Genomic DNA, 27,269 nt, shown 5'->3' on the forward strand with positions numbered 1-27,269 from the left:
ATTTGTGTAAACACAAATTTTTCACGAAATAGCTTAAAAACTAAGTTTGAAAAGACATGCACAGAGACTTCCCATTGGTTGGTTTGGGATAGTCCATGATTTCTATTCATGTAACATCTTTCCTACCATAAACATTTATTACTCGCATGGTTTGGGAACTTAAAAAAGGAAGTGGGAAGTATTGAAAGCCGTTGCCAATGAAAGTGATCAACATCAGACATAATAATTAATTATTTCAAAACTCTAGAAACAAATGGCTAACATTAGACTTCTGACAGCATTGCTTTGTTTACAGCAATATCACACCATTACCAAACGTCCATCCACTAGTTTGGATGGAAGTACTGTTGACCCTTGAATAACATGAGTTTGAACTGTGGGACTCCACTTACACATAGATCTTTTTCGATAAATACTTACTACAGTACTAAGGTATCCAGGATTGGTTGAATTCATGGAAATGGAACTGCAGATAGGTAACCACAGATAATGGAGAGCCTTCCATAAAGTTATACGTGGATTTCTGACTGACTAGGAAGTCGGCACCCCTAACCTCCAGTTGTCCCAGAGTCCACCGTAATTGCTGGAAATATGATTTTGAAACATAAGAACAGGATGGGCACAAATGACAGCTTGCTTACTCTCCTGAAATAGCCACTAATTCCACAAATTACCTGCTTGTTGTTCAAGAGAGAGACCATCAGATATAAAATAAATAAGGATGTCTCCTATCAGTGAATTGGAAAATGCATTTATTTAAAAAATTACTCAGTGTCACAATTGGCATTTCACTTGTACTCTTTTCGCTTCCACTTTTAATGGAGGCTATAAGGCAAGAGGCAGATATCAAATTTTCCCTAAGGAATTTCAACTAGCTCTATTAATCTCTCTCTGACTTCAAGACAGTGTTTAAAAATAAATGCCTGGCTTAACATTTTACAAAACCTTTTTTCAAATATTAATTTTTCGACTGTGCACCACAAGAAAGAAATTACGCATTCAGGTTCTAAGTCAAGAGCAACTCAATGAGACTGAAATCACCCAAAGCAGCCCAGCCTCCATCTTTTCATCTCACTCACTCACTGGCTTGCTGGAGCACACTTGAGACCCACTGTCACTCAACAATTGTCTTGTCTTCAAGAGCTGACATTTTGACAAACCTCACTCTGGCTACCAACTCAAATGGTTCTATCTTTCCCACTCCTTGCCTCCTGTTGAATTTATCTTTCCCCGTCACTGTTCTCTCCAGTTAATGCTGCTTTTTTCTTCTTGTTTTAGTTTCAGGCTTCTTAAACTAGGATATATATACCCCCACCCTCACCCCAGTGTAAGGCCTAGTCATGGGAAAATGTGGCATATATTTTTTAACTATTTATTTTACTCAATAATAAATAGTTTAATACTTAAATACAGACACATCATGGAATTTTAAATACTTTAAAAATAAAGTTTAAGACTTTAAAACTTACAAAGCCTCTGATAGGCTACTTTGAGTCAAGCCCCCAAGCCCTGTGGCTAAGCTTCTCTTCTTAGTTATTATGTACAGTTCACAGGAAAAGTCTGAGAAGTGTTAACCTAGCCTATTCAGCCTCCTCTTGGTTTCACAGCCCCTGGTTAAGCATTCCCAACTAAATTCTCTCTGACCTATGAGATTTCCAAGTACTCTTGCTGCTGCTGTTGCTGCTAAGTCGCTTCAGTTGTGTCCAACTCGGTGCAACCCTATAGATGGCAGCCCACCAGGCTCCGCCGTCCCTGGGATTCTCCAGGCAAGAATACTGGAGTGGGTTGCCATTTCCTTCTCCACCAAGTACTCTTAGCTCCCCATTAAAACCTTACTTGGATTGACCCAATCCATTTCTTAGTGTTAATTCCAGGGTATCACTAGAGAAATTCCCACTACAATAGTTTGTAGAACCATGTCATTCAACCAGTCCTAGGCACTGGCCAGCACCAGACAATCCCCTTGCTCATCTATGATATGCATTCAAACTTTTTCCAGTTCTTTCATTTTTTCAAACGTACTTGACTCCCCCAAAGAATAGCTTCATTGCCCACTCTACAGAAACTGAAGTGATTTTAAGTGAACTCCCCTCCCCATGAAACGTCACAGGACATGGCACGTCACTTCTTTCTCCTCTCTAATCTTAAAGAAGTGTCCCTATTGTTTTCTAAGACCAAGCCCATGCTCCTGGCCTACCTTTGCCAGTCTCTTCTTTTCATCTTCCCCACTATTTCTTGTATCTTCGGCCTCTGTCTTTTCCCTCTCAGATGACAAGGACTGTTGCTGCTTCTTTTGAAAAGGGATCATTTCTTTATCCTGCTTCTCCCTAAGTTCTCTTCCTTTCACTGCCAACCTTCTCGAGAGAATAGTTAATGTTCATGGAATTCATTTCTTCTCTTCCCATCGTCCTCTTGAACCCCTGCAAATAGACTTCTGCCTTCACCAAGCCAACGGACCATTCTCACTAAGGCTACAAGGGACCCATTCACTACTATCCCAGCTCTCTGCTCTGAATTTGTCCCGCTTCAACTCCCAAAGAATGGGCGAGTTATCCTTAACTCTCTTTCCTTGTCTTCACTCCACACCCTCCCATTTTATCTCATACCTGACTACTCCTACCCTGTCTCATTCATCACCAGTTCTAATATTCAGTCTTTCCTTTCACACTCTCACCTCACTTGGCAAATGCATGCATCCCATGTCTTCAACAATCACCCCAGTGCAGAGGACTCTCAACTCCAGAGCCTTCAGCCCTTAGCCCAATACTGAATCACTAGCCCATTTCCACCGCCTGTGGGGTATTCTCAAGTAGAAACCCTGAGAATAGTCTGATATGTGGAACAGAATGAGTGTTCTATATGAACAGTGGTTTAGCCTTGGGCAAATCATGGAACATGAGTCCCAGTTAATAAAAATAGTAGTACTTCCCTCAAAGATTTGCTAGTGCGGATTCAGTAACATAAAAGTAGGAAATTTGGTTTATTTATATTGATTTAAATATAGCACTTCATTTGTCAGGAAGGCCTGTAATACAGCACTTAACAAATAAGAACTCATTTAATCCTCACAAGGACCCTTGGAGGCAAGTTGTACCATTATCCCCATTTCACAGATGAAAACTCCGAGAAACAGCCAACCTAGGTAGCCTCCCCAGGTCACACAACTAAAAAATGACAAAGCCTGATTCCAATCCAGGCAGTTTAGCTCCAAAAGCTATGCTAAGCTGCGTCTCTTTATAATGCCTATCTGCCTTTTAACACACTGCAAAAATCAAATTATCATTATTAGATAAAAAATCCAAAACATCAGACCACCCTTGCAATTCAAATTTCATTCATGAGTTCCATGTTGGTTAACACCACCAGTCCTATAAACTGCAACCTCCTCATCAGCTTAACTTCCTCTCTCACCCTCAGAACCTCTTGCTGCCAGATCTTATTTGGTCCACCTCCAAAATGGTTGAATTCTTCCCACCACCAGTGCTTCATGCCCAGTCTATTTCATTGGTACATGAAAAAAAAGAAAAGATAAGACCTCCTACATACTGGGACAATTAGTAAAACTTGTACAACAGACAACAGTTGTATATCAATACCAAATTTCCCAATTTAAAATAATTGTGCTAAGTTATATAAATGAAAGTTCTTATTTGTAGGAAACATACACTGAAATATTTAGGGGTAAAAGAAGCATGATATCTGCAACTTTACTCTCATACGGCTTAGAAAGAGCTCTTAGTAATACATATGTGATAGAAAATGAGAGAATAGTAAAGCAAATGTGGCAAAATGTTAACTGGTAAATCCAGTTGAAGAATTCTTGCAAATTTTCTTTAAATTTAAAATTATTTGAAAGTACAAATCTGAAAACCAAAACCACCAGCAGTTTCCTAGCTGCCCCTGACCATGGCCCTCCTGCCACTCCACTTCCCACATCCCTCCACCAGGGCGTATCCATGGCCCTTCTGCCCCTCCACTTCCCAAGTCCCTGCACCAGGATGTAGAAGGCTCACCCACCACACAGACCAATCAAGTGTGAAGTACCCAGCTGGCATGCAAAGCAATCCACAACCTCCCCTGACTTCTATTCCAGTCTCCTGGCATCCTTCCCAACAACATCCTTCCCACAACTTCCCTCCCCATGGCTGGTTCCCCATGTCCCCTGACCCCACTGCATCCCAGGCTCTGCATTTTCCTGCATCCAGGCCTTTGAAGAGGCTGCTTCCATTGCCTAGGCTAGGACTCCCTTTCTTCCTAAAAACAAACATCGAGGTCATATCCTTCCCTCAAAGCCTAATCGGAATCCTATTTCATCCCAAGTGGCTTTCTAGGTCCACCCAGCTAGAATTTGTTCACCTTACCCTACCTCCTAAAGCAGGTGTTTGCTCTGTGTAGAACTTACCTCCATTCTTCAACCTTGCGCTAGAAATTCTGTGCTAGAAATTCCATGTCTTTGATCTAGGAGATCAGGAGTTTGCAGAAGATGGTAATAATGTGGTTTTCCTTACACCCCCACTTCCTCTTATATAATTTTGCAGAAATTATGTATTTCATAATTACAAAAAAAAAAAAAACTGCGTGCTGCCAGGGCTGATCACGGACCCAGGGCAACAGATGGGAAGGGACAGGAGAAGTCAGCAGCTCTGGCAGTGAGCACGGAAGATGGGAAGTTCTTATTAGGGCACACACCCCAGTCTTGGCAGCTTCTACCTCTGCAAGGAAAGGAAGGAAGAAAAGGAATGACCCTGCTCTCAGTCAGTTCAGTCTGTCGTCCACCCGCCAACACGCACACCCCCCACACAGACCTCCCAGAGTTTCTGCCCTGTGCTGGCCGCCCTCAAGGCTGCTGCCAGCAGAAAGTGTGTGTGTGTGGAACTTCCCTGGCTGGTGTGTGAGCTTCACCCAGTCTAAGTCCTTGAATGACTTTGCTTTCAATAGTTTGCCTTTTCAATTTAAGTGGGGGGAAAAAACCAAGCTTTGTAAGAAAACTTACCCAAAATAAGAGTAGTTAACTTTATAGCAAGTTCTAGGTAAAAAGCAAAGCAAGCATGCTCAAGGAAAATGAAAACCGAACGCCCTTTGCCTTTCAAATCATCTTTTCCCTAATGCCATGCTCCCTAAGCATCTCGACCTTCTTCTGGTGCACAGGGGTTCCACTCAGGTTAGGGCTCAGATCCAGTGTGCATCTCTTCCTCTTACTGACACAGATTTGGGCTTAAGTGACTTACCAAAGCTTATGTTACCCTACAGTGGCTCCAAGTTTGTTAGTGGGTTTATTTGTTCTTTGGTGAGAGTTTAGGACCAAAGTCTGAGACTTGGGAGTTGACACACTTACACCCAAAGAAGTAGATAAGATGCTTAAGGGAAAAGGGAAGAAAAATAAAAGACCAAGACTAGGATGATGGGAAAACCTGCATTTAGAGCACAGTAAGTCCCCCTTTCATCCTCAAATCTGACCTTTCCATGAAACCTTCAGGTGATTACTTCTTAAAGACCATCCTGCTGTGAGGAACACCAATATTCACCACTCTTGAATCAGACTTAGGCAAGACTCACTGCTTTGTATAAAACAGATAGCCAACAAGGACCTACGATATAGCATAGGGAACTATACTCAATATCTTATAATAACCTATAATGGAAAAGAATCTGAAAAAAGAATATATATGGGTATTTATATGTATAACTGAATCACTTTGCTGTACACTTGAATCTAACATAACGTTGTAAATCAACTACACTTCAACTAAAAAAAAAGAAAAAGACCCACTGTTTTTTCTTTCATTCATTCAACAAATATTGACTGAATGTCTGGTGCATATCAGAAGCTATTCTACATGCTGAGTATACCTTAGTGTACCAAACAAAGTCCCTGCTTGCAGAGAATTTACCAGAACTACACATCACTTTCATAATCCTGTAATATTTGAAATCTCAGGCATTTCCTAGAATAAGTGATTTATTCCCTATGATCTTCACTTCTCTCATCTGTTAAATGGGAACATCAAAACTCTACCACCTACATCACACAGGACTGCAAAGAGAATTGGGGGAAAAAAGCATCTATAAGGTGCTTAGTACAGGGCCTCACAGTCAGTAGATAATCAATAAATGACAATGTGATTATGATTACACACTACCCTAAAACCAGAGTTATCATTCACTTGTCTCTCAGGTCTAAACCTTGTAAATAATACTGCCACTGTGTCGTAAATCTAGTAATTCAGATACATCTCTCACAATTTTATTTTTACTTCTGTACTCAACTGTAGAGTATACTCAATACTTTAAACTCACTTCAAGAAATAAGTGTAGAATTACAAGTTTTCTATTTTTCCTAATATACATTAAATTCATAAATAATTATTACAATTTAAAAGGTTTATTCATGTGACACAGCACCCAAAATTAATTACCACTCAGATATCACTGAAGTATGCTGAGTCTTCTCTGGGAAACACTTATCCATATGCTCCTCTTTGCAGTGCTGATCTCTATGTCTAAATTCGGTTTATTACACATTTTGGAGAGCTCCAGAGTCTGCCATCCTCTCACAGTTCCCACTGCTGCTCCCCTAAGGAAGCCTCCCTTTAACATGACTGTCATAGTTTACCAGTTTCTACCCCTGAAACCAGATGATGTCTCTCCTGCCCCAAACCCACCAACAGATTCCTGTCTCCTTAGAATAAATGCCAAGACCTGACTGCACTCTACCCTACGTGATCTGGCCCCTGCTTGTCTCCTCATCACATTTCCCACCACTCTTCCCACTGGAAACTGCAGTTTTCCTGAACATTATTCAGACAGCCTTCACATCTGCTTTTCCTCTGCCTGTAGCATCCTCCCCCATCATCACAGCTCACTCCCTGACTTCAGAGGCCCTTCGTGAATATCTGCTCACTCCTCAGTCATCATCATCATTCTTACTCACCCTATTTTGTTTTGACCAAAACACCTATCACCTTTAAACATCAAATGAGGTGCATTCAGGCATTTGTCTCCTGTCTGTCAAGCCCCTCTAGACTATAAGCTCCAGGAAGGCCTGCGCATTACTGCATTACAAATGCCTGAAATAGTATGGAAGCCACTCACCAAATATTTGCAGGTGAGGGCATGAGTGAATGCACAAAGGGTGGACAGTGAGTATTCTTTGAAATATGTTCAGCTTGAGGTTTCTCCAAACTCATAGAGTGGGCAGGAAGAAATGCAAATGTAGAGTTTAGGAGAAAAGAAAACAAAAAGCAAGAACACCGGAAAGCAAGACTAAAAAAGCACAGACCCACCCACCAAAGCCCTCCAAATGCTACTGGAATGTTGGCCCCAAAATAAAGAAATTAGTTGGAGACAGAATAGAGCTCAGGGATGGATATGGATAGAAATTAAAAAGAACTCACTTCATTATACAAGAATTTGTAGTGCATAATTTAGTTTAAAAAGGAGGGGAGAGAGGCATATACGTAAATAAAGCAAATTTTTTATTTTAGCCTTTAATGAGAAGCTGCTCCCTCTCCAAACTTTGAAAATAAGTAACAAGGTAGAATTCAGATTTTTTTTTTCTACCCAGTCTATAGAAGTGTTAACAAACTGTAAAACTTCTGAAACAAAGACGGCTAAGATGGAGAAAGAGAGTGAAATGATACCTGGGAACCCGAGGCCCCAGTTCATGACCTCCCTATAGCTACATCCTTTGACCCATAGCTTTGTATTTATTCAGTGTGACCGTGAGGTTCCCCAATGACTTGCTTTGGCCAGTGGGATATTAGCAAATGTGATAGGAATCAAGCCTTGAAGAACACACGTGCCTTACCATCCACCCTCTTGCATGATGGGGCTTTCCCCTTTTGGACTATGGCCTGGCCACCACCATAAGGACATGTCTGGAGCAGACTGCTAGAAAAATGAGAGCAGAGATAAGAAATACATGGGGAGTATTGAGCTTCCTCAATCAAGAGTATCACAGACCCCCAGCTAACCTCTAATGCATGAGAAAGGCCAGCTAAAATAATCAGAATCTGGCTTTGATAAACAGAACTCCCCCAGCTAACCAGTAGACTCATAGAAAATAATAAAAGGTTATCATTTCAAGATACTATGTTTTGGAGGAGTTTGTTAACCAGAACTAGCTAACTGATAAAACTTAGATAACTTTCCTCCAAATAACTGAGTTAAAAACAGAGGTAGAAGTCAAAAGAACTGAAATGACAAGTTACCTAAGCAATAGAGGGTGTAATTTTCTAATTAGATTTTTAAACTATTTGAAAACAATAGGAATATATCACACAATATATTGCACAATAGGAATATGTGCAACTTAGTTGCAAGTCAAAGTTAAATTATTAGTGTCCCCTTAAATTATAAAAGTGGGGTAATCTTTTATAAATATAAACATCAGACACCTAGTATACTGTGTAGATGCCAATAAAAACAAAATAGGACCACATACGTTCTCCTCACCCCTCAGTCATTCTACCCTAGTCATCACAGGGGACATCTGTTTTCCACAGCACTAGAGTCTATTTTTATTAAAGTAAACTACTCTTTCTTTCATCTTAAAAAAATTAACAACCTTACCAGACTCACTCACGGAACTGTAGCTAAAATAAAACCAACCATAATTTGCTTCTGTTCAGACTTCTGTACTGACAAAAGCATTATCTTTTTCCCCTTCCAAAGTTACCCTTCTTCTTTGTTCCTTTAAACGTTTTCCAGGAGATCTGCACGAAAGCATAAACTTCCACATTAGACAAGTGAATAAGGTCACAAACATGGAACAATGCATACACTGTTTGAAGAGGTCTTCTCATCCAAGCCTCCTTCATGCTCACAGCCTCACACAGGCCACAATTTTAGTCTCACAGAATCCATTTTATATTCTACTCCATAAACATATACATCCTTCTATAAAAAGAAACCAGGCCAAATTGAAAATGTTATTAAAATTACAAGTAATAACACACTGGTAGAGCCCTCTACATGCTCAGCCCCCTGCTCCCCCTCACATGGTGTCTTAGCTCATTCAGGCTGGCACATCAAAATACCACAGGCTGGGTGGCTCATAAACAGCAGATATTTACTTCTCACAGTTCTGGAGGCTGGAAGTCTGAAATCAGGAAGCCAGCATGGCTGGGTGAGGGCCCTCTTCCAAGTTGTAGACTTCTTGTTTCATCCTCAAATGGCAGAGAGGCTAGGGAGCTCTGTGGGGCTCTTTAGAAGGACACTAACCTCATTCATCAGGGCTCTGCCCTCATGACCCGATGACCTCCCAAATGGCTCGCTTCTTAATACCAGTATATTGGTTATTGGGATTTCAACACATGAATCTGGGGGTGGACACAAACATTCAGCCCACAGCACATGGTCATCAGAGCCTGGGTTCCTATCTCCCTTTTACAGGCATGGACACTAAAGCTGGGGGTAACAGTGTGACTTTCTTGACGTTTCTGTTCCATAAAGTGACTAAATCAAAATTCAAACCCAAGCTCAGAGTCCTTTTCTATACACTATACTGCAGAGTAATACATTATTAGAAGTCAAAAAAAAAAGAAAAGGCTTTTCACAGAAAAGAAGAAGACCAGGAATACATGTAAGAAGATAAAGGACAGATAGACGTGTGAGAAGAGAGACAACAGAGGCATTTACTTTTACATTGGACGACTGTGTAAGAAAAGCAGCTAGTAACTGCTAACATTTCTAGAACATTCTAAGAACACAATGGAAAACCACGTAATTTTCTATCATGTTATGAGCCAGCAGTTGAACAAGTACCTAAGACAGGATTTCCACACAACTTTGCATGTATTTTCACCTCTTAATGTTCTAAATGTGTTATTGTGGGCTGTATATACTTTATTCAACATAGGCTACTGCAATAAATTCTTTTTTATCAAAAGTATATCTAGAAAAAATTTATATCTGGGACAGTCATGCTAGATAATTGAATCTGCAGACTGCGGGAGACTACTAAACAAAGTAACAGCTGGTTTATTTCAGACTCTGCACAACTTGAAAGCTCTAGATCAGGGTTTGGCAAACTTTTTCTGTAAATGGTCTGTAAAAGATAGTAAATACTTTAGGCTTTGTGGGCCATGTGGTCTCTGTGGCAACTACTCAACTCTGCCCTGGTGCAAAAGCAGCAGTAGACAATGTACAGATGAATGAGTATTGAAATGTTTCAATAAAACTTTATTTATAAAAACAGATTTGGCTCAAAGACAGTAGTTTGCCAATTCCTGTAGTAAAGCATAGCAATCACCCAGAAGAATAAAACACATTTATGCTCTTATCTACTCTCAGTGTAGGACTGACTTCCTGAGCCAATGTCTGTTCTTCCATTTGGTACACAATTTTTAAAAACTGGGCTATTTCCTTGCTTACAATCTATAACAAAATTCAAGCAGGTATTTCAAATCAAGGATTCTAACTTAGGCTAATACAGTGAAGGCCAAAGGACTGAAACAACAGAGCAGTCTGGACCCGCTAGTTTAGAGGCAAAACACTTTCTCCCTAAACACTTTAACATCTTAATCATTTCTATATTAAATGACTCAATACCACTGAGAATGTTGACTTTGAATCAACAAAGGAAAGACTCCATTCAATCCCTTTAACACAGAAAAAACACAAAGACACATAAGATCTATTTGGAGAGACCCGTGAACACTGGCTAGAAGAAGTTTTAGAACTAACTGAAGAAATTTTAGCTGTCTAGAATAAATACTTTATGAAATAACCAATTCCACAGATAAAAATAATAGACAAACATTTATAAAGCACTTACTATGCATTATTCATCATTCCAAGTGTTTTACCTATACTAATTTACCTAAGGTACACAGCAATCTAACCAGGTAGGTACTCTTATAATCCCATTTTTCAGACAATGAATTGAGGTACAGGAAGACTGAATAACTTTCTCAGAGTAACACAGCCACTCAGAATAGAACCTGGCCCCAGGCACCATTTCTTCAATTGCTAAAAAATGCCAAGCTATTACCTTTTGACTGTATGTAGGCTGCCTTATTTCAAAGACCATGAACGTGATACGACATATGTAAAATCTTTACTAAATAGAATATAATCTTTAGAATTTAACAATTGAGAAATGTCATTGTTTTTCAATGCCTGAGGGTAACAACTATAAGTGTTTTTGTTCAGATCCACCAAAATAAAAAGATTGCTTGTATGTTAGATTGAAGATATTTAATTCTTTTTCAGTGTTGCCTTTAAAATTGATTTTGGAATGTGCCAGGAAGATAAACAAGTAAATGGAGTTGTGGGAAAATTATTTTTAGGCACTTTTATTTCAATCAGATAAATATGAGGATATGAAATTAGTCTTTCTATTTCTTAGGTCAGGACATGAAAATTAGATGTTTATTTACTGTCTTTATTTCTTAAATAGCTTAATTGTAAATTTGGCTTATATTGGAAGAAAGTAATTTGGTTGTCAAAATAACTGAGGTTACTACTGACTTATCACCCAACAAAAATATTTGATCCTAATATATCCAGAGTAAAGGACTAAAATAGTTTATGATGTTTATTAAGAGAAAATTAAAAGTTTGTGGGGAGATTTCTTTTAAATAGAAATGATCTAAAAAATATTTTTGGTTACTGAGTAGGCATCTGTGTTCTTTTTATTTGTGATATAAATATTTTTGCTAATCTCCAAAAGTTCAGAGTAGAGAGAAATCTCTGCAGCCTCTAGAAAATAGAGAAGCTGCAAACCAAGTTTATATTAATTCCATCATTTGCACAACTCCAGGCAAGAAAAACAGTTGTCCAAAAGCTATACATTCTCTTCATAAGCAGTTTTTCTCAATAATAAGCTAGCATTCCCTACAAAATTTATACAACACTCAAGGAACAGGAAAACAGTAGAGAAGGCTTGAACAGTTTATATTTGCTGCCCATTTTTCATTTTCTTCCTACGCTTCTCTAAAAATACAAAGCAAGAGATTCAAACAATTGATACAGAAGAGGAAGAGATAGGTGGAAAGAGAAAAGCATCCCATTACCACTTTCTTCACTACTGGACATAAATATTAAATCAATGGTAACTCCTATAATCATAATTTACAGTTATATATTAATAGCCTTGGAAAACTGTTACCATATGGGACTAAGATTTGAAAAGTTCTTAATTTTTTCTAGGTGATAAAGATTATAATTTTTTAATTTAACTTGTACATAGTGGCTAAACTCAAAGCTTAGATCCTACATAGACATATTAGATGACAGAAGGAAGAGGACAGGAGGCAAGAGGAGAGGAAATGAGGAGAAAGGAGAGGGGACAGGAAGAAAGGGAAAGGCAAGGGAAGGGAGGGGAGGAGAAGAAGAGAAAAAACAGATGAGAAAAGAACAAAATGTATGATACAAATTGGGGAATTGATCACCAAACCAACTTTCTATTTTTCCCAGAGACAAGTAAGATTCATGCCCCAGCCTCCTTTCTATTAAGTGGGACCTTTACATAACCAAACTCGGGTGTAAAAAAGGTGAGCAATCCTCTGTGTATTTTTTCCTCTGCCAAAGCACAAGCACTTGGAAACTGGAAATAATTAGGTGATAAGAGAAGTGCCATAAGAAAACCACCTGAATGAGGGAAATTTGCCCATCAGGAATATCCATTTTGGTAAATGGGTATAACCACTATGGAAAACAGAATGGAAGTACCTCAAGAAACTAAAAATAGAAGCACCATATGATCCATAAATCCCACTTCTGGATATACATCTGAAGGAAATGAAATCATTATCTCAAAGGGAGATCTGCACCATAGCAGCACTATTGACAACAGCCTAGAAACAACGTAAGTGTCCAACTGTGGATGGATGGATTTTAAACAGTGATACACACACACACAGTAGAATATTCAGTTCAGTTCAGTCGCTCAGTCGTGTCCGACTTTTTGCGACCCCATGAATCGCAGCACGCCAGGCCTCCCTGTCCATCACCAACTCCCGGAGTTCACTCAGACTCACGTCCATCGAGTCGGTGATGCCATCCAGCCATCCCATCCTCTGTTGGCCCCTTCTCCTCCTGCCCTCAATCCCTCCCAGCATCAGAGTCTTTTCCAATGAGTCAACTCTTCGCATGAGGTGGCCAAAGTACTGGAGTTTCAGCTTTAGCATCGGTCCTTCCAAAGAACACCCAGGACTGATCTCCTTTAGAATGGACTGGTTGGATCTCTTTGCAGTCCAAGGGACTCAAGAGTCTTCTCCAACACCACAGTTCAAAAGCATCAATTCTTCGGTGCTCAGCTTTCTTCACAGTCCAACTCTCACATCCATACATGACCACTGGAAAAACCATAGCCTTGACTAGAAGGACCTTTGTTGGCAAAGTAATGTCTCTGCTTTTCAATATGCTATCTAGGTTGGTCATAATTTCCTTCCAAGGAGTAAGCGTCTTTTAATTTCATGGCTGCAATCACCATCTGCAGTGATTTTGGAGTAGAATATTACTCAGCCATAAAAAAGAAGGAAATCCTGCCATTTGCAATAATATGTCTATAACTTGAGGGCACTATGCTAAGCAAAATAAGTCAGGTACAGAAAGGCAAATATTGTGTGACTTCACTTATCTGTGGAATCCTAAAAAGCTGAGTTTATAGAAATAGAGAGTAGAATAGTGGTTGCCAGGGACTGGGGAGTGGAAAAAAGAGGGAAATATTAGTCAGAGAATCCAAACTTCCAGTTACAACATGAAAAAGTTTAGGGATCTAACATACAGCACAGAAAAGATAGTTAATAATACTGTATTATATACTTGAATGTTGCCAAGAAAGTATGTCTTAAATATTCTCACCAAAAAAAGAAAAATGGCAACTAGGTGACGTGATGCAAATGTTACCTAACACTGGTGGCAATCCTTTTGTAATACAGCAGTCCCCCCTTATCCTTGAGAGATAAGTTCCAAGACCGGGGATGCTTGAAACCATGGATAGTAACAAACCCTCTACCTACTACTTCTCTCATTACATACTTACCTATAATAAAGTTTATCTGAATTGCCAGCATCACTACTTGACCTTTGAAGCCATTATTAAGTAAAATAAAGGTTACTTGAACACAAACACTATGACCAGTACAGCTGATTTGATAATCATCTACTAAGTGACTAACCAGTAGGATATGCTGGGAAAAGTGATAATTCACATCCAGGGTGTGACATGCAGCAGAATGGCATTTCATCACACTACTCAGAATGGCATGTAATTTAAAATTTATAAATAGTTTATTTCTGGAATTCTCCATTTAATATTTTGGGACCTCAATCGATCTCAGGTAACTGAAACTACAGGAAGTCAAACCTTGGACAAGAGAGGACTACTATATGTAAATGTATCAAATCAACTCATTGTATGCCTTAAATATACACAATGTAATATGTCAATTGTATCTCAATAAACTTGGGGGCAGGAGTTAAAAACAGTCTTTCATTAAAATTTTAAATTACTGAAGAGAGTCTTATCCAATCATTAAAGGTAGAAGAAAGTTATGACAATGGTTCCAGATGGCAGTTTTCAACATGTACTACAATCACCTCAGTAGATGCAAAAAAGTTTTTTTTTATAAAATTTAGCATCCATCAGTGATAAAATCTCTCCAGAAAGTGCTTATATAGGGGACATACTACACATAATAAATTGCCATCTATGACAAGCCCATAAATACCACCATCCTCAACAATGAAGAGGTGAAAGCATTCCCTCTAAGACAGGAACAAGACAAGGATGCCCACTCTCAGCACTTTAATTCAACATAGTATTGGAAGTCCTAGCCACAGAAACAAGTTAAGAAGGGAAAAAAGAAATCTAAATTGGAAATAAAGAAGTACCACATATCACTATGGCATAACATTATACATAGAAAATCCTAAAGATGCCATCAAAAAACTAGTAAAGTACTAAAGCTTATCAATGAATTTAATAAAATTATAGATTAAAAATTAATACACAAAAATATGTTACATTTCAATACACCAACAATGAACTATCAGAAAGAGAAATTAGGGAAGCAATCCCATTTACCATCACATCAAAAAGAATAAAATACCTATGAATAAACCTACCAAAGGTAGCAAAAGACTATACTTGGAAAACTATAAGACACTGATGAAATAAGTTGCAGACAACACAAACAGATGGAAATATATACCATATTCATAGCTTGGAAGAATTAATATTATTAAAGTGACTATACTACCCAAGGCGAACTGCAGATTCAGTGCAAACCCTATCAAAATACCGAGGGCATTTCTCACAGAACTAGAACAATAACTTTAAAATTTGTATGTAAAAACAGAAGATCTCAAAGAGCCAAAACAACCTTGAGAAAGAACACAATTGGAAATATCATGCTCCTTGACTTCAGACTATACTATAAAGCTACAATATTAAAAAAATTTTTTAAAGTATGGTACTGGCACAAAAGGGCTTCCCAGATGGTTCAGTGGTAAATAATCTGCCTGCCAGTGCTAGAGTTGCAAGAGACACAGGTTTGATCCCTAGGTTGGGAAGATCCCCTGGAGAAGGAAATGGCAACCCACTCTAGTACTCTTGCTGGGATAATCTCATGACCAGAAGGGCCTGGCAGGCTACAGTCCGTGGGGTCACAAAGAGTCAGACGTGACTGAGCATGCAGACATGCACTGATATAAAAATAGACACACAGGTCAATGAAACAGGATAGAGAGCCCAGAGATAAATCCATGTACCCTTGGTTGATTAATACATGACAGAAGAGGCAAGAACATACGATGGAGAGAAGATAGTCTCTTCAACAATGTTGCTGGAAAAATTAACAGATACATGTAAAACAATGAGATTAGAACACTCTTTCGCACCATACACAAAGATAAACTCAAAATGGTTTAAAGAGCTAAATGCAAGACCTGAAACCATGAAACTCCTAGAAAGGAACATAGAACACTCTATGACATAAATCACAGCAACGGCTTTTTAAATCTGGCTCATAAAGCAAAAGAAATAAAAGCAAAATTAAACAAATGGGACCTAATTAAACTTAAAAGCTTTTACACTGCAAGGGAAACCATCTACAATATGAAAGACAACTAATGGGATGGGAGAAATATTTGCAAATAATGTGACCAACAGGCAGTTAATATACAAAATATATAAACAGTTCACACAACTCAGTATCAAGAAAACAAAGCATCCAATCAAAAATGGACAAAGGACCTGAATAGACATTTTTCCAAAGAAGACATACAGATGGCTAACAGGCACATAAAAAGATGCCCAACATCATTAACTATTAGAGAAATGCAAATCAAAACTGCAATGAGATATCACCTCCCACCTGTCAATATGGCTATCACCAAAAAGACCAAAAATAAAAGTCATTAAGGATTTGGAGAAGAAGGAATCCTTGTACACTGTGGATGGGAATGTAAGTTGGTATAGCTGCTACAGAAAACAGTACTGAGGTTTCTCCAAAAAATAAAAACAGAACTGAGCTATTTCAAATCCTAAAATGTGATGCTGTTAAAGTGCTGCACTCAATATGCCAACAAATCTGGAAAACTCAACAGTGGCCACAGGACTGGAAAAGGTCAGTTTTCATTCCAATCCCAAAGAAAGGCAATGCCAAAGAATGTTTAAACTACTGCACAATTACACTCATCTCACACATTAGCAAAGTAATGCTCAAAATTCTCCAAGCTAGGCTTCAACAGTATGTGAACCGAGAACTTCCAGATGTTCAAGCTGGATTGAGAAAAGGTAGAGGAACCAGAGGTCAAATTGCCAACATCCATCAGATCATAGATAAAGCGAGAGAATTCCAAAAAACATCCACTTATGCTTTATTGACTATGCCAAAGCCTTTGACTCTGTGGATCACAACAAACTGTGGAAAATTCTTAAAGAGATAGGAATACCAGTCCACTTTACCTGCCTCCTGAGAAATCTATATGCAGGTCAGGAAGCAACAGTTAGAACTGGACATAGAACAACAGACTGGTTCCAAATTGGGAAAGGAGTAAATCAAGTCTGTATGTTGTCACCCTGCTTATTTAATTTGTATGCAGAGTACATCATGAGAAATGCTGGACTGGTACTCCTATCTCTTTGAAGCACAAGCTGGAATCAAGAATGCCAGGAAAAATACCAATAACCTCAGATATGCAGATGACACCACTCTTATGGCAGAAAGCGAAGAGGAACATCAAGAGCCTCTTGATGAAAGTGAAAGAGGAGAGTGAAGAGGCTGGTTTAAAACTCAACATTCAACAAACTAAGATCATGGCATGCGGTCCCATCACTTCATGGCAAATAGATGGGGAAACAATGGAAACAGTGACAGACTTTATTTGCTTGGGCTCCAAAATCACTGCAGATGGTGACTGCAGACATGAAATTAAAAGATGCTTGCTCCTTGGAAAAAAGCTATGACCAACCTAGACAGCATATTAAAAAGCAGAGACATTACTTTACCAACAAAGGTTCATCTAGTCAAAGCTATGGTTTTTCCAGTAGTCATGTATGGATGTGAGAGTTGGACCATAAAGAAGGCTGAGCACCAAAGAATTGAATGCTTTTGAACTGTGGTGTTGGGGGATACTCTTGAGTGTCCCTTGGACTGCAAGGAGAACAAACCAGCCAATCCTAAAGGAAATCAATACTCATTGAAAGGACTGATGCTGAAGCTCTAACACTTTGGCCACCTCATGCGAAGAACTGACTCAAGAAAAGACCCTGATGCCGGAAAGATTGAAGGCAGGAGGAAAAGGGGAGGATGGAGGATGAGATGATTGGATACATCACCAACTCAATGGACGTGAATTTGAGCAAGCTCCAGGAGTTGGTGATGGACAGGGAAGCCTGGCGTGCTGCAGTCCGTGGGGTCACAAAGAGTCGGACATGATTGAGCGACTGAACTGAACTGAAAAACCAAACCACCATATGATCCAGCAATTTCACTCCTGGGTATATGTATCCAAAATTAACCAAAAACATTAATTCAAAAAGATACACAGCACCACAATGTTCAGAGTAGCACTATCTACAATAGCTAAGATATAGAAGCAACCTAAGTGTCCATCAACAGATGAATAAAGATGTGGTGTGTGTATACACACACACACACAGAGGAATACTACCTAGCCATAAGTGAAATTTTGCCATTTGCAACAACTTGGACAGACCTGGAGAGTATTATGCTGTGAGATGTCAGACATAATGTGGTTATTACATATATGTGAAATCTAAAAGATAAAATTAACTAGTGAGTATTAACAAAACAGAAATAGACTCACAGGTATACGGAAGAAACTAGTGGTTAGCAGCAGGAGAGGGAAGGAGGGAACAGCAAGATAGGGATAAGGGATTAAGAGGTATAAACTACTATGTATAAAATAAATAAGCTACACAGATATGTTACGTAGCACAGGAACTATAGTCAAATTTTATAAAAACTATAAATGGTGTATAATCTTTAAAAATTGTGAATCCCTAAATTGTACACCTGAGACATATAATACTGCACATCAACTATACCTCAATAAAAAATAAATTAAAAAAATTTTTTAATTTTAAAAACTATACTACAAATTAAATTCTTTCATTTCCAGAAGGTTCTCTCATAATTGCTGGGTGAAGTATGTAGGATAAAGACAGGAGAAAATTCATTTCATTTTTTATTTGTTTTACTTATTGTGCATCCTGTATAGTTTCATATAAAAAAAAAGATTCTACACGTGGTAGAACTGTTTCAGACTCACCAATAGTATTATTAGGAAATAATTAAACTCTTTAACAACAGTGCACTCAAGCAGCTGAAATGTAGGACACACCCGTGGCCAATAATCCAAAAAGTTGTGATGACCTTTCAAAATAGAACCAGTTAAAAATCTGAGATTCAAAACTGTTGACTGAACTTTCTAAATTGTTCAGAAAGTCATCTTGACCATTCACTTTATTCCTGGTATGAAAAGCCCACAGAATAAGCATCATCTTAACGTATATGATTATTTTGTTAGTTAAATTTAATAAAGAGAGAAAACACAACAATAAAAAGTTCAAGAACATCTGTCAATCTAAATTTTCTAAGTCACTCTTTCTTCTGAGGAAACTATGCCCTCTAAAAACAGTTCTAAATGCAGACTGTGAGGGAATGCTTATCTGAATACTAGCTTTGCGCTATATCTAAGTGGAGGGAAAGTCACAGTACCAGCTTAATCCACCCTGTTGGAGGGAAGTAGACGTTGCTGAGAAAGCTAATCAAACTTCAGGTGAACAGTGAAGGGAGACAGCCACACACGCCACAACACTGTTCATCGGCTGTACCCCAGTACAAAGTACAAAGTTTAAAGTCACAAACAAAAAAATAAAGAATTACCTTTATTTTTTTTTAAAAGAAAGCTAATCAATAAGAAATGTGTAGGTCCCATTAGCAGTCATGCCTCATACATTCTTCCCCCAATGCCTCATAACCATTCATCTATTTTCTGTCTCTATGAATTTGCCTATTCTGTACATTTTATACAAATGAAATTATACAATTTAAAGGAAATGTATGTGATATTTTCCATTTTTAAAATTGACTATTTATACCTTTTATTAATATCCTGATAATACATAAGTAACATGTATAGGGCACTTAGAAGTTTACTAAATATATTTTCACATACAATATCACTTTCTTATTGTTATAGTAACCCTACTGTTATTTTTATACTCAAGTAACAGACAGATAAGGACTGAGGCTCTGAAAACCTTTGTAATTTTTCAAGATCAAACACTGAAGACTGCTTTTGCTCTAAAAAGTATTTATTCAATTCTGGGGATACACTTTTAGAAGTAAAGGAAACTAACCAGTGCTATGAAGTTTTGTAATGATAATAACGTCATTATCTTAGCCGAAATAACTAAAATATTCTTTAATCAGCACTTTCTCATCATGCTGCTGCTATTTACCAATACAGTAAAACACCAGGATATATATACCATTATTTCCATTTTACAGACATAGAGACTGAGGCTTAAAAAAATTTAAAAGACTTGAGCATGATCTCACTAACTCCAAGATCAATTTACTAAGTCATTTTGCTTTCTGAAATTGGAGGGATACAATTTTGGTTTGTGATTAGTATAACAGAAAATTATATCACCTGCATATATTTTATAATTAAAGTGGAAAAATTGATTTTTTAATTAAATGAAAGTTCCTCCTCTTCCAAGGGGTAGTGTCAAGCTCCACAAACAGAGAGAATCATACAAATCTAAAGCTTTTAACTCTGGGTTGGGGGAAGGAGGGGAAGTTTTTTGTTTTGCTCTACTCTAAAACAAGCTCCAGGTGGGACAGCAAGTCTTTTGAAAACGCCAACTAAGGATAATTAAATTCTTCAGCAAGAGTAAGCAAAAAGAGTAGTTCTATATATAACACTGGAAAAAAAATATCTTAGAGAAGAGCAAATCTTTCCAAAAGTGAAATTCACCAAATGAAACCCTGGAAAATGTAATTCAATCAAGAAATATTACTTAAGCCAATTTGCATTCATGAGTGCTTTGCAAGTTTATGATGTAATACATTCCTTGTTGGATATATCTTTGTCAAATCCATCTGTCTATGGGAGATATACATAGTTTTACAGAACCTTATCTGCCAAAGAACTTCCACAGTCAGACAAAAATGGCAATTGGAAATAAAGTACAGAGGGAAAAGAGATCAGCTCCTGCTATTCGGAAAATGTTTCCTTTCTGCACAACATCTTGCTCACAGATACCTATCCCTGGACACCTGGTACTCCTCTACTCTTTCCTTAAAGTCCTGCCCTTTCATGTAAAACAGATGTGAATCCAGAGAACTGAAGAGGTGAAAGTCCTACAGGAAGCTCCAATGCAAGATGTCAATACTCCCAACAGAATTTCCCTGAGCCGTGTTCTAAACACCTTCTGAACTGCATGAGCAGCTGATTAATATCCGATAGCTGAGCATAGGTCATTTGCATTTGATTCATCTCAATCAGAGCTCAAGTTAATACTATACAGAAGGAAGGCATGATGAGGTGGGAGGGAATGTGATAGCTAGAGCAAGAAAGCCATACTGACACTACGCTGAGAGAAGGAGCCAGCTTAAAGGTCAGAAACCAGTTCAGAGAAAGCTGCTTCCACTCTCCCCACTTCTTACCCTACATGGGCCCCGAACCACCGGGAGGGGTGAGATTACTGTCCTTCAGTAGATGCAATCCTTTCTTCACTGATACAGTCGGTTAAGACATAAAATAATGACTGTCAACTCTTAGTATTAGTGTCTACAGCCATGGAAACTAAATAAAGGAACTTATCACACTATCATAATTAGAAGCTCATACTCTTTCTTCACAGAGAGCATGTTTCTAAAAGAATGTATTAGAATTATATGTTTTAAAACTATTTTACATATACTTGGCTAATACAGAAAAGGATTCTGTTATTTTTCTCTCCTTTTATAAACTTCATTTGTTGCTGTGACCTAAAAGGGGTCATATTTTAGAAGGCAAAAATATTTTAACAACAAAATTTTGCATTTCCAAAGTGAATGAAACATAAAATTTTGCAAACACATAACTATTATTTCTTTCCTACTGACCAAATCATGTCAGTCATTTAAATAGGTGTGACCAAAAATAAACTGCTCTTAGGTATAAAAATAATATTTTTATAGGAATTGGCAAGTAACTATTCTAGCTATTAGAAATTTACACTGGCCACAGAAACCCGTGATTTAAAAAACTATTCAGATGATTTATGCTTGAGGCTTATGTACAGCACAAAAATATAGATTTGTATCTCTAAGTCTAAAGATGAAAATTTAGACAAAAAGCAAACTGGAAACAACCCAAAATTGTAAGAAATTACCTAATTTTGTGCCATATTGAGAAAGATATAAAAATTATGTGGAAGAAAATATTTATTTCTAATGATTAACTTCATAGAAAAAAGTCTGATTTTTTTTTTTTTAATGACAGGAGAAATCAATAATGTTTTAAAAGCAAAACATGAACTGCTTACCCTCACCAGTCTATACTCAGTATTAACTCTATCGTGCAGTATATGCTATAGAAGGTAATAAAATGCTGATGTTTTCTAGGTTCTCCTCTCAATCTGCTCTGGCTTTATCTTCAACCTGGTTACCAGTAGAAGTCACCCCCAGCAATTATACAAACCTAACAACGGCTTCCCTGGGATAATTTGATCTGCTCTGACCACACATTCCAATCCACATACTTTCTTCTGTTTATGTTGTTTCCGTGTGTTTAATATGCTTCTTAAAGGCTTTAAACACACACACACACACACACACAAGCTAGGGAGTTCTCATTCAGCTCCCCACCATATAAACAGAACCACTGAGGAGCATTTTTATACATGTAAAAATATTCTAGTTATCCATAGAATATGCCTTGGTACAGCTTCAGATGACAGTAAAGCAAAGCTTTGCTGTCATTTCACATTTCTCCTCTTTCTGTGCTCTGAGTGTTGTGTACCTGTGTCCCAAAAGGACTGCCTGTCCTGACTACTCCCTCCCAGCTGTGGACCATGTGGGTAGGAAGTCTTGAAACTTGCTGGACTCAAGGGCTCTCAGCCATGGCTTTGACACCAACAATCTGTTTTAACCTGCTCGTATTGGACCTTTCTCACTTTCCAGACCCTTTAACACAAACCCTGCTAGCAAATGCATTGAAGAGCCTCCCTCAAAATACAGCTTGACTCTGATTCATGGCAAAAAATAAAAGCTGGAATAATCCTGCCAGGTCTTAGAAGCTTTACGATTAATTGCATTGAACTTGATACACAGAAAACAGCACCTTGAAAATGAATCATTTGCTACTTCAGTATTTTCTAATTACCATCACTCCCTCTTGGGGCATGTAATTAATTTACGGAGTTTAAAAAAAAAAAAAAAAAGTCAGGATTACTCACACGGTCTTGAAGATGCAATGTCAGCTATTTAGGACAGAAACATCCAAGGCCGTGTTAGAACTCAATTACGACTACATATGCGTTAAAGCAGGAACTGGCAGGCCTCTGGACTACAGCAACTATAGGACTTGTGCTTCTCGTACGCTGGGCTATAATTTATGAAACTGAGCCCCAGATCCAGCCAATCATTTAGCTCCTCATAACAAGTCTGACTGGCTCTGGAAAGCTGAAAGGGCTGCACTAGAACAACAGAGATGAGATATTCCACATAACACTCAGCTTATCTGGAATCACTTTCCCTTGCAAGGCCAGAAAAAAATCATAGCTTTACTGCCCAAGGGAAGCACGACAAAGGACTGGGAAATGCGACTTCACCTGGAGCAAGATCTGTTATGCTTTGGCAAGATCAACCTCGCCGACCTTAAAGGACCCAGGTACCCCTGGGACACAGAGGGCAACCACAGCAGCAAAAACCCAAAGGTAATTTTCATCTTTCTTTTTATTTTTAGTGGGAATAATGCTGAGTTGAAATAATATGCATTAAGTCACTCCGGCGACTAGGTCCACTTTGATCTCATTTTACCTTTTTCTAATCTCATCTATTGTAGGATCATTTGTTATTGAGTATGAGTCCAGGGAGGCTTAATGTACCTGAAATAAATTTAAAACCAAAATGATCATTTGTGGAGGAAGAGAGATCATTTTCCAGAAAGGTTTGAGAGCTATCTTTTCAGATGGACAGCCTTTTCACCCACCCACAGAAACAAGAATAAAGGCAGCTCAGGCAGGGAAGAGGGAAAAGGGGTTTCATGAGTACAATTAGATGCTTTTAGTGTCTTAAAAGGAATAACTGTGCTCAGATAGTGAATTAGGAAAATGGGTTATTATACTGGCCCACAATATAGCTATATAGCTATACATGGCTATATAGCATGTACCAGAATGTACTTTGGTGGGATTGTTGGGGCAGAAAATAATGTTAGAGCCAGTTGGCATAGCCCCCCATGGCCTAGGTTTCTGTTTTCCTTGCAATATTTTCCTTATTTCCCATCACATTTTGAAGTATTAGTAATACCAACTACTTGTTATACCAAACTTTCAAACTGTAGTTATTAATGCATCTGTGGCAAACATTTTTAAAGTCATAAGAGATGACTAAAGAAAAAAAAATTTTTAATGGAATTAACATACATGATATACTTTACCTAATGACAAATCCTTCCAAATCCTCAACAAATGATGTGTCTCTTCAGCAAATTTTGTAGCAAGTGTAACATTAGCAACCAAAAAATCATTGTAAAAACTTTTAAATAACAAAATCAATCATTATGCTTTCAAAGTGACAGCAGAACCTCCACAATATAAACTCATGTCAGTTTTATATGCTCCCAAAGGAAGAAGCCAGGAAAGGAAACTTGCTTTGTTTAGTGATGAAATATAAGGAACAGGAACAGAAAAGACATTTATGCTCTTTTTGTTTGCTCTAGATGGCTGACTGAATTTAACTTGAGATTTGACACCCAGAAGAAAAACAGAAACACAGGGAATAGAAAAAGTAATCCATTCATAATCCCCCCAAGATCTGTTCTTTGAATTGTCCAACTTGTGACTAACCAGGGAGGACTATTTCACTATGTTTAAATATTTTTTACTTAATTAAACCTTTGTTTACTTGACAGTGCTGCTGCTCATGGTGACTGTGTGAGAACTGAAACTTCTGAGGGAAGCCAGGTTGTTAAAATTGTGATTCCATTTACTCAACAATAACAAGGATGACCTAGTCTGAAAGGGAAAGCATGCTCTTAAGGTAACGTTGGCATTGAATCTTCACATCCAGAATTTTGTCATTGAATCCTCAACACCCAGAACTCCCTGTTTCTCATACCCCAAATAAAATTATGTTAAGATCTCTTCAAATTCCAATGTTCAAATCATTTTTCAATAGACAAGACCAAGAATACTCTAAACTAAGGCATTTAAATTATTTCACATGATAGTTGCCCAGAAATTTCCTACAGGAAAATTTTACCTTTGACAACTTTGAAGATAACCATCTCCCCACTCAAAACAATGGCAAGCAACCAACTAGCAAGTCTTTGAGTCAGAAGCTTTCATGGCTTCTGGACATTCTCTGTGTCAACATAAAGCTCAGTTGCAGACAGACCCCTGGCACCCTGACCCTTACAAACACTAAAGGTTTTGTTTGATTCAGCTGCAAGCTGTTCATCTATTAGCAAGCAATGTTCAACCAAAAACACATTCATGACGAGAGCTTTCTAAAAGACCAGAATGGCCTTCCCTCCAATCATCGTAATAATCACGATAGCCTGAGACATGTTACTGCTACTTGGCAACTGGGGGTGAGGGTAGATATTTAGAACCTGGAGTGGTCACATAGCAGGGAAAACCTCACACTGGAAGAAAGGAAGTGATGTGTCAGTACAATCCGACTTAAGCCAATTATATCATTCACATTTGATTTCAATGCCCTATTTAAAACAATGCAGTGAAGAAGGAAACTTAAAAATACATGCCAATACACTGATCTTTTCCGAAAGTTGTTAGTGCAGTGTGCTAAAGTCTCCTTATAGCAGGCATCATTTCCAATCCAACAGGGCTTGTGCTAGCAGGCTCTAGCTGGAGAGACTACATCCATTACCACCATCAATTAATAGCTGTTGGCTCTCGCACCTGGCACTAAGAGGGTTCATGGTACACAAAGGTCATTCAGACAGCTAAATTCTGTTCTCAATTCATTTCCTGGGTCTCCATCTCACAGACAAGAATTTAGATGATCCCAATTAAAGCAAAGTACTCAGCAATGCAAACCTTTAATCTGAACCAAGAGCCTTCAGCCCATCTTAACTATCAGAGCAGCTCTGGTTGACTGAAAGGTGTCCCTAGATCTGGGCCAAGAACAGTTTTTAGGCCCACAAGCTAATCTGCCTTGCCCTGCAGTTCACGTGGCCAAAGGAGTCGCTCATGAGAAAACTCTTAAGAAACATTCGGATCCACCAAGTTAGTGTGTCAGACCTGCGGAGGTTGGCAAGAGGTTAACTGTGCTCCAGGTGAAATGGATAAGTAGACTCATTGTTTTCACCAGGTTGGACTCCACCTAAAGAAACCCTAGATCTTGGAACAGGTTGCTGGTGGGGGGCAACTGCTGACAGTTCAAACGTCAACTCTTGGAGCCAGTGTCTGTGGTGTTAACATAAATACAAGCAGTTACTCAGAAATACATCAGCTAGAAGTCCTGCTCACCTTGACAAAGCAAAAAAAAAAAAATTTTTTTTTCATTTACATAAAAAGTCATGGTTACAAGAGCTATGAATCTGTGGTCACTGCAGGGATTAAGCTTATATTCTTGGTTTAGATAACAGAACACATCATCTGGGTACATAGACCTCATAATCAAACTTGTTCTCGGCACATGGGGGGAAATTTTGGGGGCTGCTTTTTAATTATCTGAGAACATGCATGTTTGGAAATGTACTAACAATGCATGTGACAATATTCTAAACCATTATTACACATAAAATTAACCCAAATCAACAATCTTTTGTGCTCGTACATAGTCAAAACCCTTCTTCTTGGTAATGATATATCAACAGTCATACAAGAGTACATACACAAAACAGACAATTACTTACATTTTGCAAGAGAAAAGTTTGAAGGGTTGCATTCTTCATATTTGATGCCAAAACCACCTCTTCAAGCAATGCGTAAGCATTATATTAATAGCATGGAGGCTGACAGCATACACTCTGAGTTAGACTGCCTGGGTTCAAATCCCAGTTCTGATTCTTATCTGTGGACTTTGGGCAGGCTACTTAAGAGATCTGTGCCTCAATTTCCCCATATGTAAAATGGGGCACTCACAGTAACTACCTCCCGAGGCTGGTGTGAAGATTAAACGGGCAAAGAACTGAACTTAGAACTGAGCCTATTACGTAATAAATATTCATCAAGAGAAAACTGTCATTTGTATCATAATTATTATAAGTTCATTGCAATAAATGTACACATCAAAAATGGAGTTGAATTGCTGAACAGTCAAATATGGTAAAATATATCTATTAACATCATATATCTCATTTGGGGAAATATTCATGTAAGGTTTTGTCTTAAGGCCTCCAAGATAAGAGCTCAAGGAGGTGGGTCTGTTCCCTGTCAGTCTTCTGTCCGGTTATCACTTGACATTTTCAACCCTGCTCTACATTTATCGTGTCACACAATGGCACTAACCTAGGACATTACACAGAAAGGGTAATTGTAGTAGACATGATTCATATGATAGTTGGTCCAAAGTTCGGCCTAGTTTAAAGATTCCTGCATGAAG

At 38.2% G+C, this 27,269-nt stretch overlaps 1 long non-coding RNA gene across 1 annotated transcript in view; it reads right to left on the bottom strand.

Annotated features, from left to right (window-relative positions):
- The window catches only part of LOC138984186 (uncharacterized), a 509,093-nt gene extending 486,043 nt beyond the window's left edge, over positions 1–23,050 (bottom strand). The window contains exon 1 of the long non-coding RNA XR_011461445.1: positions 22,931–23,050. This is a non-coding gene — a long non-coding RNA (uncharacterized lncRNA). The remainder of the gene's footprint in view (positions 1–22,930) is intronic.
- Between the last annotated feature and the right edge of the window lie 4,219 nt (positions 23,051–27,269).

This window comes from Bos mutus, chromosome 20 (genome assembly GCF_027580195.1).
Source record: "Bos mutus isolate GX-2022 chromosome 20, NWIPB_WYAK_1.1, whole genome shotgun sequence".
Classification (NCBI taxonomy): domain Eukaryota; kingdom Metazoa; phylum Chordata; class Mammalia; order Artiodactyla; family Bovidae; genus Bos; species Bos mutus.